A 13,359-nucleotide genomic window follows, 5' to 3' on the forward strand; every position below is an offset into this window, starting at 1 on the left:
TTTTCAGAAAGAACTTAAGTGCCTTTTGGATGATGGTTTGGAGGATGGGTTCTTTGACCGTGACACATATGAATATTTGTTGGTGGAACATCCGGTAGTGCCCATCTTCCACCATCTTCCAAAGGTGCATAAATCCCTAATTGAAGTACAGGGAAGGCCTATAGTCAGTGGGATAGGTTCCCTTTTGGAACACCTGTCCCAGTGGCTGGATAGCATACTGTTTCCTCTAGTTGCCTCCTTACAGAGTTACCTAAAAGATACCAAGGATTTATTAAATCTGGTGGATACCTTCTGTTGGGATGTTGACAGGCACATGTGGTTAACAATAGATGTGGTGTCGTTGTACTCCACTATCCCACATGAGGAAGGTCTGAAAGCTCTATCTTTTATGTTGGAGAACCTATCGGATCTGGATAGTGATTTGGTGAAATATGTGGTGAGGGCAACCAGTTTTGCCTTGACTCACAACTATTTCCGTTTTGGGGAGCAATACTATCTCCAGAGATGTGGGACAGCTATGGGGGCCAAATTTGCGCCCTCATACGCCAACATCTTTATGGGTTGGTGGGAGCTGTCCCACATCTATATAGACACTGTGTCGCCTTTTATAGGCGTTACATTGACGATTTACTCTTCATATGGCAGGGATCTGAGGACTCTCTTCTTGAATTTGTTGGTCTTCTAAATTCCAACGATGTTGGCCTGAGTTTTACATTTGAGATGAACTCCAGGACCATTAACTACTTGGATCTTACTTTGACTGCAGGGGATGATGGAAAAATCATTAGCAATATGTACAGGAAGCCTATATCGAAAAACACATTGCTACATGCAAAAAGCTGCCATCCCGCACATGTCCCTATGGCAGTAGCCAAGGGACAGCTCATTAGGGTTAAACGGAACTGCAGCAACAGTGATACCTACAAAGCACAAAGTAGAGACATGCAAAATAGACTCAGAGAAAGAGGCTACTCTGGACATATTGTAGACAGAGCACAGAGACAGGTTGATCTTTTGGATCGGCAGTCTCTTTTAAAAGAATCTAATCGTGCTAAGACTGGTGTGAACACCAATACCCAACACAAAGTCACATTCGTGACGGATTTCAGTACGGACTACAGAGATATTTGTAAGATTGTAAAAAAACATTTCAGTTTACTCTCTGCAGCCGATAGCCTTGTTAGCTGTGTAGAGGGAGGTTTACGTTGCTCCTATAGGAAGAACAGGACTTTGGGTAACATTCTGGCCCCCTCAGAAGTTCTGATTAAGAAACCTGATAGACAGAGTTCTTGGTTGCAACATAGGGGGATGTACAGGTGCGGCAGATCGAGATGCAGACCGTGTGAGTTTATCATTATCTCTGATGATTTCAGATCAGAGGTCACTGGAGAGATCTTCAAGATAACTTCTTGCCTCAACTGTACATCCTCCTATGTTATCTACCTACTTTACTGTATGGAGTGCCACCTACAGTATGTAGGACTCACTACCACGGATGTAAACACTAGAATTAGGAACCACCTTTCTACAATTAAACTGGACGAAGCCAGTACCCCCTTGGTTAAACATTTTCGAAATTTTCACAATAAGAGTAACGCCACACTTAGATGGCAGGCTATTGAACACGTCAAGGCACCACCTAGAGGAGGTGACAGGAATCAGTTGCTCGGCAAGCGTGAGATGTTTTGGATTTTTAAACTGCGTACTAGAGTACCAGAGGGTTTAAACTCTGAATACGATTTGATTAACTATTGGAAATAATTACCATTGCCTCTCACGCTTGCCGAGCACTTTCTGGATTTTGTTATTACAATGTATTCTCTATATACACCTCTCATAGATAGGGTTTTTTCATAATTTTAATTTTTTTTACCTTTTTTCCCCCTTTTTTTCTTTTTTTTTTTTTTTTTAATTTTTTTCATTTTTTTCATTTTTACTCACATCTTAGTGTAGTGTACCTTTACATTTCTCTACACCATGACAATTTTCTTCCCACCACACTCATTTAGTGTCTTTACTTAGTATTTTAGATTAGTGTAGTTGCATCATTCACTGCTTTATCTCCCTATATATATGGGTCACTGTTACCCGTGTACATTGATACGCATTTGATACTTATACTGTCACTAGAAAGGGATCCTTATGCTGAGTATAATGAAGGAAATAGACACAAACAATATATTATCTCTATGTCTGTGTTTGGGTTGTAGTTATTCCAGCAGGCCACTCTTAGTTATACATTGCTCCGGCGATGTAATAAATATATATATATATACATCTGATCTTTGTGAGTTTTCTATGTCCCTGTTGTTATCTTTAATTGTTATTTCCTTTTTTCTTAGTGCTCGCAACACACACTTTAGTGATTATCTTTTGTGGTGTGATTTGTGAGTTTATTTATTTATGTATTAACATGTCAGGGAGTATCGGTTCTTTCACTTTACTATGATTTATGATTAACAGTGTACCATTTCATTTTTTTTTAACTTTGTCCAATGAGTGTTGATTTTGTCTTTTAAATAGCCAGCACACCAGTTTCCAATTAGCTATGATTACGGTCCTTACCGAAACATGTTAGCGGAACATCTTTGGTAACACTGTTATGCTGGTTCCCCCATCTTCTCATTTTTTTTATCCCAAGTGGAATTTAATAAAGACTTTGCTTTTAAACTGCAGCCTGGATATCTTTTTCTCATTTGATGCCTGTCTTTCCAGCGCTCTGGGCTGCATCAGGAGCGTACCTCTATTCCACTCCCCCTATTCCTTTCGACATTGGGCATCCCCTCCGACGTTGAACTCTGCAAGCCTCCTGGTAGGCTAACTGACTCCATTGGCTGTGACGCCCGACGCCCATCACATGACCGGAACTGGCTGGATAGTGGCATCAGGGCTGTTTCAGATGCCGTGGATCACGGAGCATCTAGCAGGATTTTCTCATTCTCATTCAGGTTGTAAGATTGAAACTACAAGCAAGAAGGGTGAGTTATACAGCTACTAGCTGTTTGGGTACTATTATAGATATCCTGTGGCAACACGGCATTGCCTACTTGAGGGTGACGCATCCTCAATTGCCTTATATGAGACTCACCTGCCTACTTTGATGAACTTTATTCCTGCTATCATTGCTTGAGGGGATGTTTGTGCTTTTTGGGTTTGGATATTGCTGCTTTGTACATTGAACTGTCTTTTAAGCCTGTATAAAGGGGTTGAATGGAATAGATATCCACATGGTGGTTTCACAAACATTTATACTCAGGAGTCCCTTTACTTTATCCTCTTTGTTTGCTCTATATATATATATATATATATATATATATATATATATAACAGTCTCTGGTGAACTCTGCACTCACTTTATATCCCAGCCGCCCAGGGTGCATCCAAAGAACATTCAGAATTTTTAGCAAAAAAAGGAGCACTCACCGGGACTAAAACTTATACAGCATAACAAGCTTTTTATTAGTATAGGTGACGTTTTCGGGGATTCCAACCCCGTCCTCAAACCTTACATAACATCCAAAATATCTTACCTTAAATACCCACCACCGACTGAACATGTCACTGTACCGGAAGTTGACCGGCGTTCTGCCCGCACCACTGCGCCTGCCCAGAGCGTCGGCATGACAACCAGACACAGCGTCATGCTATACAAAATAAAATAAATCACCGTGTTTAAAAACATTAACATGGAGTAAGTGGATAAAGATACAGCCACACACTTATGATACATTAAGCACAAAAATAATAACCTGTTAACCTTTTTATATTCACTCAAATACTAAATCACATATTAACTTATATTATTTTGTATCTATGTTAACCCTGAGCTGAATCGTAGTTTCATTTATTATGTTACCTTGCCTATAGACCAATGCTAACCATCGACATTAACACATTTCTTTTTGGTTAAAAATCACTAGTACTAATTAATCCCTTGTAATCCTAGTTCCTAAAGAGAATTTTCTCTATATTATCATTAAATTGACAGTACCCCTATAATGATACCTAAACCTATAGTGTCCAAATATCTGTCATAACTATACTTGTCTAATGTCTAATCTACACATTAGTTGAACTGCTAATTATATTTGTTAATAGACTCTTGGACCAACTATATCTATCAAATTATAGGGTGCTACAGAAAACAGTGCCAGTCTAAGTGGGTATGAAGCCCACCAGGTACAATAGTACCTAAATTAAAAATCCATCTGGATTCGCACTGGAGCAAAATCCTATCTCTATCTCCACCCCTCGTAAGTGGTGGTATGTGATCAATGATCACATATCTCAAGTCCGCCACCGTATGGCCCTTCAGCGCAAAGTGCCGTGCAACAGGTTGTTCTGAATCATGATTTTTGATTGCCAATCGAATGGCCGTGCGGTGATTTGCCATACGGGTGCGAGGTCATCGATAGTTTTTCCGACATAGAATAACCCGCACGGACAATGTAACAAATACACAATATGTGTGGTCGTGCAGGTTACTCTATGTCGGATGGTATATCTCTGGTTGGTTGTAGGATGAGTGAAAAATTTGGCATTAGAAAGACCATTGCACGTAGTGCAACCCATACACTTGTAACAACCAGGCTTGGAAGTCTGTAGCCAGTTCTTTTTTGTATAGTTGTGGACGGGGTCCACTTTTACCAGGATATCACGTAATGATCTTGCTCTTCTGTATCCCACCTGTGGGTGTGAAGTCCCTTTAAAAGGTAACCTTTTGTCACTCTCTATAATGTTCCAATTCTTTCTCACCAGTTGATGCATGTTGTATTTGTCGGTGGTGTACACAGTAGATAGCGTCATTCTTTGGTTTTGCTTCCGAGTTCTACTCGCCTGTAGGGCCTCGCCCTGAGACATAGAAGTAAACCGTCCCAGATGCTTTTCAATCTTCTTTTCTGGATAACCTCTATTCAGGAATCTTAATTTCATCTCCTGAAGTTGTTGTTGTGCACACTCTTGACTGCTGTTATTTCGGATTACTCTCTTAAATTGTGAGATGGGCAGTGCATTCTTTAGAGATGGTGGGTGGCAACTTGTAGCTTCTAATAAAGAATTTCTATCTGTAATCTTCTTGAAGAGTGTGGTGCACAAAACCCCTGCTTTTAGATAAATTCTTAAATCCAGAAAATCCACAGATGTATGACTCTTCATCATTTTGAATTGTAAATCCGCTGAAACTGAGTTTAACATCTGGAACCAAGCATCCAGTTCCTGCTCTGTGCCTGACCATAGAATGAATAAATCATCTATGTACCTCTTAAAGTATTTAACTTGTCGGTGTTTAAAGAGGTCAGTGTCTTTTTCTTCGAATTCTGCCATAAACAGGTTGGCATATGATGGGGCCATATTAGACCCCATCGCTGTGCCTTTTAGTTGTAGATAAAATGATTTTTCAAATTTGAAATAATTCCTGTATATGCATAGTTCTAGTAATTCCAGATTCTGGAAATTATAGAAAAGCAATAACAGGCAACTCATTGCTTCATGGTAAGAGTTGTCACCCGAAGCATACAGCTCATGCGGTAGCTAAAGGTGAATTCATTCGCCTGAAGAGAAATTGTACTCTTGAAAGTGATTTCTCACAGGAAGCAATTGCTTTGGAAAATAGACTCAAAGAGAGGGGGTATTCCAATATGGTAATCAGGAAAGCGAGAAAAGAAGTAGACAAAATAAATAGGTCATCCCTACTAACTGAAAAAGGCACAGGCAAAGAAATGTTTAAGGGGGTCAACTTTACCACCAATTATAGCAATCAATATCCTGAGATTGTAAATATAATTAAGAAACACTTTCATATTTTGGAAGCTGATGAAAAACTGGTGGAAGTTGTCAAAACAGGTATTAGATGCAGCTCCAAAAAATGTCCAACATTGGGATCATTGCTGTCCCCAACAATGCTAAAAACTGAGACTGCCAGATCTTCTTCATGGTTAACCAATAATGGTATGTACCCCTGTGGGCATAATAAATGTAAACCATGTGAACATTTGACTAGAACAAAAACTTTCTCCTCCAATGTGACAGGAGAAACTTTTAAGATAAAGTCATGTATGAACTGTATGTCTACAGAGGTTGTATATCTACTATATTGCATAGAATGTGGAATGCAATATATAGGTCTCACCTCTAGAGACATAAAATCCCGAATAAGGGAACATCTATCAACCATCACAAGAGGAAAGTCTAGCACTCCATTGGTATGTCACTTTAAAAACAGACACAAGGGATCTATACACACCTTGCGATGGTGTGCGATAGAAAAAGTAAAACTTCCCAAAAGAGGAGGTAATATTGAGAAATTGTTGGCTAAAAGAGAAGCATTTTGGACTCAGAACACGATATCCAGAGGGTCTGAACTCCAAATACGACTTGATAAATTACTGGGAATAAATTTGGTAACTGTGTCAATTATTTTTATAGTCTGAACAAGAAAGAAGACAGTATTCCATTCCTTTGAGGTCCTTGTTATTTATATTCATATAATAATTTCTCTCTAGTCAAAACAGTGATAACATAGAATCACCCCTTTCCCATTATACTCAGACATTTTTTGAGAATTATAACATCCTATCTATTCTATATCTTTCTTACAACAATTTCCCACAAATATTAAAACAAAGAAATCTAATAGTTAACTATGTTACATTGTACCTATCCTTACTAACCGAGTATTTTGTATATTGTATCAAGCAACCAACTACTATATATAATGGTTGCTATACTCCAACAAGGATTGAGAGTAACTAGGGAATATGTTACAAGAGAGTAATACTAACTTACCCACTATAATAGCAACATAGCTTAACGGAGGGTAATAGGACACACAGTTTATTTAGAATACATCATTCACTTATATCCACAATGTATCTTTCATATTGAGTTTTGTTTTGTTATTTGTCAGCACATATGCCCTGTTAATAGGGTTTATTGTGTACATATGTTTTCGCAATCAATGACTGTGCTGAACACTAACAACAAAATCCCAACCTGGCATTGGCTAATTAGTTAGAGGTGGAGTTTGGATAACCAATAATATTTTAGGCAGTACTTTTTAAACCGAAGTGTATTACAAAATGACAGGCTATGACTACGGCTATATGCTGAAACGCGTAAGCCAATTTTTCTACACTTGATCTAACTAATTACAGGGTACTGCTGTCCTGTAACATTTTTTAACCTTTTGAAATAAATAATTTTGTTTTACTTAACGGCGTTGGTGCTCTCTTGTTCTTTGAAAATTACCAAGGAATAACTCAGAGAACACAGAGCTGCATCTAGTCACTAACTGTTTATTATCCTAACTGAACTTGTTACCATATATGGTAGAAACACCAACAGCCAATCAACAATCTGTATGCAAATTAACAAACACATCACATGACATGTTAATAACATTACATCTCCCTTTTTTTTAAATTTTAGAATATCACATTTATATTTTACATTATAGGTCCAGAATGTTTCTAGCTTTCACCATACGACCAGAACGTGTGAATTGAAAACCTGCTGTGCTTGTTTCAGTGTGGTCAGTGTCTTCTTTCAGTTGTTCTGGGATTGCAGGTGTATTTGTGGTTGTGCTTGGGATCTCAAGGGTTGGCTCATGTACTTCTAGTTGTGGTTCTTTAGTTTCCATTAGGTGTTGTCGGTTGCGACGGAGAACTTGATCATCGCTGGATCGGATGAGGTAAGATCTTTTTTTTGTCTGCAGACTGCAGAATAGTGGCAGGCACCCATTGACCAGTGGCTTGCTGAAAACAAATAGTATTTTATTGTGTCAATGTAGACAAAGGCTGTGCAGTGCGATTATAGTAATGTCTTTGTTTAGCTTGTTTATGTTCTCTTTAGACACGCACACATTTTTGATCAACTACCTGAGGCTTCAGTTGTTCCCGAGTTGTAGGCAGGATAGAACGTAGACGTCTACTCATGAGCAATTGTGGGGGAGACTTGAATCCATCAACAGGGGTATTCCTGTGTTCCAGCAGGCTGAGGTACGGGTCCTTTCCTTCATCGTTTGCTTTGTTTAGTATGGTCTTTGCTGTTTGCACTGTCTTTTCTGCATCATTGCTTTGTGGATGATGGGGACTGGATGTTACATGTGCAAAGTCCCAATGAGCTGCAAACTTTTCAAAGTCACATGATTTATATTGTGGACGATTATCTGAAATGACCATTTCAGGTATACCATGTCTTGCAAATATAGCCTTTAGCTTGCAGATTATGAGTCTTTCTAATTCAAAAAAATTTGCTGTAGTAATTAACAGCGATTAAGTAGTCCTGACCATTCCACATAAAAAGATCTGTTGCCATGATTTGCCATGAACGCTCTGGAATCTGATGAGAGATCATGGGCTCTTTACGGTTAGACTTTCGCCGTTCTAGGCACATAGGACATTTTTCTACCATATCCTTCATTCCTGAACAAAATAATATTTCTCTTGCCCTTTGCTTACTCCTCTCAATTCCCATATGCCCAGTGTGTATACGCTCTAGCAGGTTTGGCCTCAGCACACCTGGGACAATGATTTTCTTACCTTTGAATAGGATCCCTTCAATCTTTGAAATTTCATCTTTGTGATTCCAGTATTCAACAAGGCTGGAAGGACATCTTCTCCTTACGTTAGGCCACCCAGATTTGATTATGTTTTTCAACATAATGAGTTGAGGATCCTGTTCTGTAGCTGTTCGAATGTCAGTCAGTTTCCTGTCACTAATAGGGAGATTGGTTATGGCTGTGTGAATCTGTGCATCCATTCCTTCATTCAGTGATTTGAGTCTGTATGGTATTAATTTTCTGGACAGGGTGTCGGCTATCGGAATATAGTGTCGGCTATCGGAATATATTTTCCTAAAAGATGTACTATTTCAATGGCATTCCTCTGTAGCTGCAAGATCATTCTCTGAATGTGTAGCGGTGCAGCTGCAAGGGGTTTCATCATTATGGGTAATAAAGGTTTGTGGTCAGATTCAACAACAATCTTTCTGCCATAGACATACGTGTGAAAACGTTTCCATCCAAACAGCATATTACTCCTTCTCAATTTGAGCATAGTTTTCTTCTGTTGGTGTGAAAGATTTAGAAGCATAGGCAATTGGCTTACTTTCTTGGAGCAATACAGCACCTAGGCCACTCTTTTACGCATCAACCTGCAGGCAGAGCTCTTTGCTAGGATCTTAGTAACATAGAATGGGACCAGCTTCTTTTGTAATATGCTCTTTCATTTTATCAAATGCTTTTTTGTGAGTTTCGTCCCATACAAACTAATTTGTCTGTTTCAGAAGCTGCCTCAATGGCGCATCAATCTAAGATGTTTGGTGCGAACTTGGACAGATAATTAACCATACCTAGAATTGTCTCCAGCTCTGATATGTTCTTGGGAGGACGCATATCTTTTGTGGCATTGATCTTCTCTGGATCAGGTTTGATGCCTTCACGTGTTAGCTTGTGCCCAAAATAACTGACCTCTGAGACACATATCACACTTTTCTCTGGGTTAAGGCATACTCCTTTTTCACAGGGGTTCTCTTCAGTCCAGCGTGCAAGTTTGCATCATGTTCCTCTTTTGTTTTTCCAAACACAAGTATGTCATCAACAATGGCTGTCACTTCCTCAAGCCCTTCAAAAGTCCCATCAATCTTTCTCTGAAATTTGTCTTGAGCTGAAATCAGTCTAAAGGGTAAACAGAGAAATCTGTATCTTCCGGCCACTGTATTAAATGTTGTTAGCTTGAATGATTCTTCTGAGAGTTTAATCGCCCAGTATCCAGATTTTGCATCCAGTACACTGAAGAATTGTGCTCCAGCAAGTGTTGGGGTGATGTCATCCAAAGTTGGAAGAGGATAATGTGGCCTCTTGATTGCTTTATTCAAGTCTCTGGGATCTAAACAAACCCTGAGTTTTCCAGTTCAGGATTTTTCCACAACTACCAGGGCATTGACCCAGTCAGTGGGTTCAAACACTTTCGCAATAATACCCTTTTTTTCATATTGTCTAGCTCCTCCTTGAGGTGACTACGCAGCATTAATGGAATCCTCCTGGGTGGGTATAAAATAGGGATGGCTGTGGGGAGTAGGTGTATAGTGCATTCACCTGAAAACTGTCCAATGCCTTGAAAAAGATCAGAAAATTCCTGTATTATAGCACAGGGTTTATCTACATATACACACACCGAGAAGACAAGCTTAATTTACCCCATGTCTAGACATGCTCCCAAACCAAGTATAGGTAGGGAGTGTGTGTTGACAATGTAGAATTCAAGCACAGTTTTAGTGTCTTTGTATTTACATTTTAACGGACAGGTCCCTTTAACATCAAGCGGCTTACCACCATAGCCTGTAAGACGGCATGCTGTGAGCTTCAGTGCTACAGTGCTGAAGAGATTTTTAAATCTGTTGGTAGGAATTATATTTACCTGAGCACCAGTATCTAATTTAAATTTGACTTTATCTGCTTCTACACCTAACTCAATTTCTGCGAAAGCCTGTTCACATTCTTTGTCTTTGTGCTCTGTCAAGTAGATTAAAAGTTGTGCGTTTTTCTTTTAGCACTGAAAAAATGGTCATTTCAGCATTAAAACAGCACCGCAGCCATTACAAGTCTTGTCGGTATAGCTGTACTGCAAGCCTTTTAGCCTGTACCGCAACGTCAGTCCAGCACACATAAAAATTACGTTTTTTTAATGGGACTTCCATAGCGCAGCCATTACAAGTTTTGTGTTCTGGCTAAAAAACATAATTTATGTAAGAACTTACCTGATAAATTAATTTCTTTCATATTGGAAAGAGTCCATGAGCTAGTGACATATGAGATATACAATCCTGCCAGGAGGGGCAATGTTTCCCAAACCTCAAAATGCCTATAAATACACCCCTCACCACACCCACAATTCAGTTTAATGAATAGTCAAGTAGTGGGGTGATAAAATAAGGAGTAGAGAAGCATACAAAAAAAGGAACTGGAAAAATAATTGTGCTTTTATACAAAAAACATAAAAAGGGTGGGCCTCATGGACTCTTGCCAATATGAAAGAAATTAATTTATCAGGTAAATTCTAACATAAATTATTTTTTCTTTCATGTAATTGGCAAGAGTCCATGAGCTAATGACGTATGGGCTAGAAATACCCAAGATGTGGAAGTCCACAGAAGAGTCATTAGAGAGTGAGGGATAAAATAATCCTTGAAAATACTTAAATCAAAAGCAGTAGAATCAAACTGAGACAGCTGCCTAAAGAACTTTTTCTACCAAACACTGCTTCAGAAGAAGCAAATACATCAAAATGGTAAAAACAATAAAAGTATGCAAAGAAGACCAAATTACTGATTTGCAAATTTGATCAACCGAAGCTTCATTCTAAAAAAGCTCAAGAAATGGTGACTGAACATAGTAGAATGAGCTGAGTATAAACTCTGAGGCGGAGCCTGCCCTGCCTCAAAATAAGCCTTGAAAAAACAAAAGCTTTAATTAGGATGCCAAAGAAATGACAGAGGCTTCCTAACTTTTTCTGGAACCAGAAAAACAACAGATAGATTAGATTCACTAGAAGTCTTCAAAAAATCTTAGTAAACTTGATATAGAATTATAAAGCTCTTACCACATCCAAAGGATGTAAAGAACTCTCAAAGAATTCTTTAGGATTAGGACACAAAGAAGGAACAACAATTTCTCTAGTAATGTTGTTCAAATTCACAACCTTAGGAAAAAAAGAAGTCCACAAAACAACATTTTCTAGATTAAAAAAATCAGATAAGGAGAAACACAAGAAAAAGCTGATAAATCAGAAACTCTTGTAGCAGAAGAGATAGTCAAAAGAAACAACACTTTCCAAGAAAGTGATAATCTTCATACCAAATAAGACTCCAAAAAGGAGAAATTAATAAATGAACAGGCTTGATACCAACCAAAGCCTGAACATAACAGTGAATATCAGGAAGTTTAAACAAGCTTTCTAGAAAATAAAACAGAAAGAACAGAGATTTGTCCCTTCAAAAAATTTGCAGAGAAACGTATCCAAACCATCCAGAAAAACGGTAAAATCCTAGCAAATTGTAAAAGAATGAGAAAAGAATTTATGAAAAGAACACTATAAAATATAGGTTTTTCCAAACCGGATAATACATGTTCCTCGAAACAAACTTATAAGCCTGCAACATAGTGATACAAACTAAATCAGAGAAACCACTATGACTTAACACTAATCAATTTCCATACCCCCAAATTAATAATTTGGGATCCCAATGGAACAATAGCCCCCAGAACAAGAGGGCTAACCAAAAAAAAACATAAAAAGGGTGGGCCTCATGGACTCTTGCCAATATGAAAGAAATTAATTTATCAGGTAAATTCTAACATAAATTATTTTTTCTTTCATGTAATTGGCAAGAGTCCATGAGCTAATGACGTATGGGATTAGAGAGTGAGGGATAAAATAATCCTTGAAAATACTTAAATCAAAAGCAGTAGAATCAAACTGAGACAGCTGCCTAAAGAACATTTTCTACCAAACACTGCTTCAGAAAAAGCAAATACATCAAAATGGTAAAAACAATAAAAGTATGCAAAGAAGACCAAATTACTGATTTGCAAATTTGATCAACCGAAGCTTCATTCTAAAAAAGCTCAAGAAATGGTGACTGAACATAGTAGAATGAGCTGAGTATAAACTCTGAGGCGGAGCCTGCCCTGCCTCAAAATAAGCCTTGAAAAAACAAAAGCTTTAATTAGGATGCCAAAGAAATGACAGAGGCTTCCTAACCTTTTCTGGAACCAGAAAAACAACAGATAGATTAGATTCACTAGAAGTCTTCAAAAATCTTAGTAAACTTGATATAGAATTATAAAGCTCTTACCACATCCAAAGGATGTAAAGAACTCTCAAATAATTCTTTAGGATTAGGACACAAAGAAGGAACAACAATTTCTCTAGTAATGTTGTTCAAATTCACAACCTTAGGAAAAAAAGAAGTCCACAAAACAACATTTTCTAGATTAAAAAAATCAGATAAGGAGAAACACAAGAAAAAGCTGATAAATCAGAAACTCTTGTAGCAGAAGAGATAGTCAAAAGAAACAACACTTTCCAAGAAAGTGATAATCTTCATACCAAATAAGACTCCAAAAAGGAGAAATTAATAAATGAACAGGCTTGATACCAACCAAAGCCTGAACAAAACAGTGAATATCAGGAAGTTTAAACAAGCTTTCTAGAAAATAAAACAGAAAGAACAGAGATTTGTCCCTTCAAAAAATTTGCAGAGAAACATATCCAAACCATCCAGAAAAACGGTAAAATCCTAGCAAATTGCAAAAGAATGAGAAAAGAATTTATGAAAAGAACACTATAAAATATAGGTTTT

The 13,359-nt window shown here is 38.0% G+C and overlaps 1 protein-coding gene across 3 annotated transcripts in view; it reads right to left on the bottom strand.

Moving 5' to 3' along the window:
- The window catches only part of LOC128648369 (complement component receptor 1-like protein), a 142,596-nt gene that overhangs the window by 78,340 nt on the left and 50,897 nt on the right, over positions 1-13,359 (bottom strand). The window contains exon 2 of one of the 3 annotated variants that reach the window (XM_053700973.1): positions 3,531-3,644. The exons of the other annotated variants lie outside the window; for them this stretch is intronic. The gene's annotated coding sequence lies outside the window, so the exon portion shown is untranslated. The remainder of the gene's footprint in view (positions 1-3,530; positions 3,645-13,359) is intronic. 3 annotated transcript variants of the gene reach the window in all.

This window comes from Bombina bombina, chromosome 2 (genome assembly GCF_027579735.1).
Source record: "Bombina bombina isolate aBomBom1 chromosome 2, aBomBom1.pri, whole genome shotgun sequence".
In the NCBI taxonomy this organism is placed as follows: domain Eukaryota; kingdom Metazoa; phylum Chordata; class Amphibia; order Anura; family Bombinatoridae; genus Bombina; species Bombina bombina.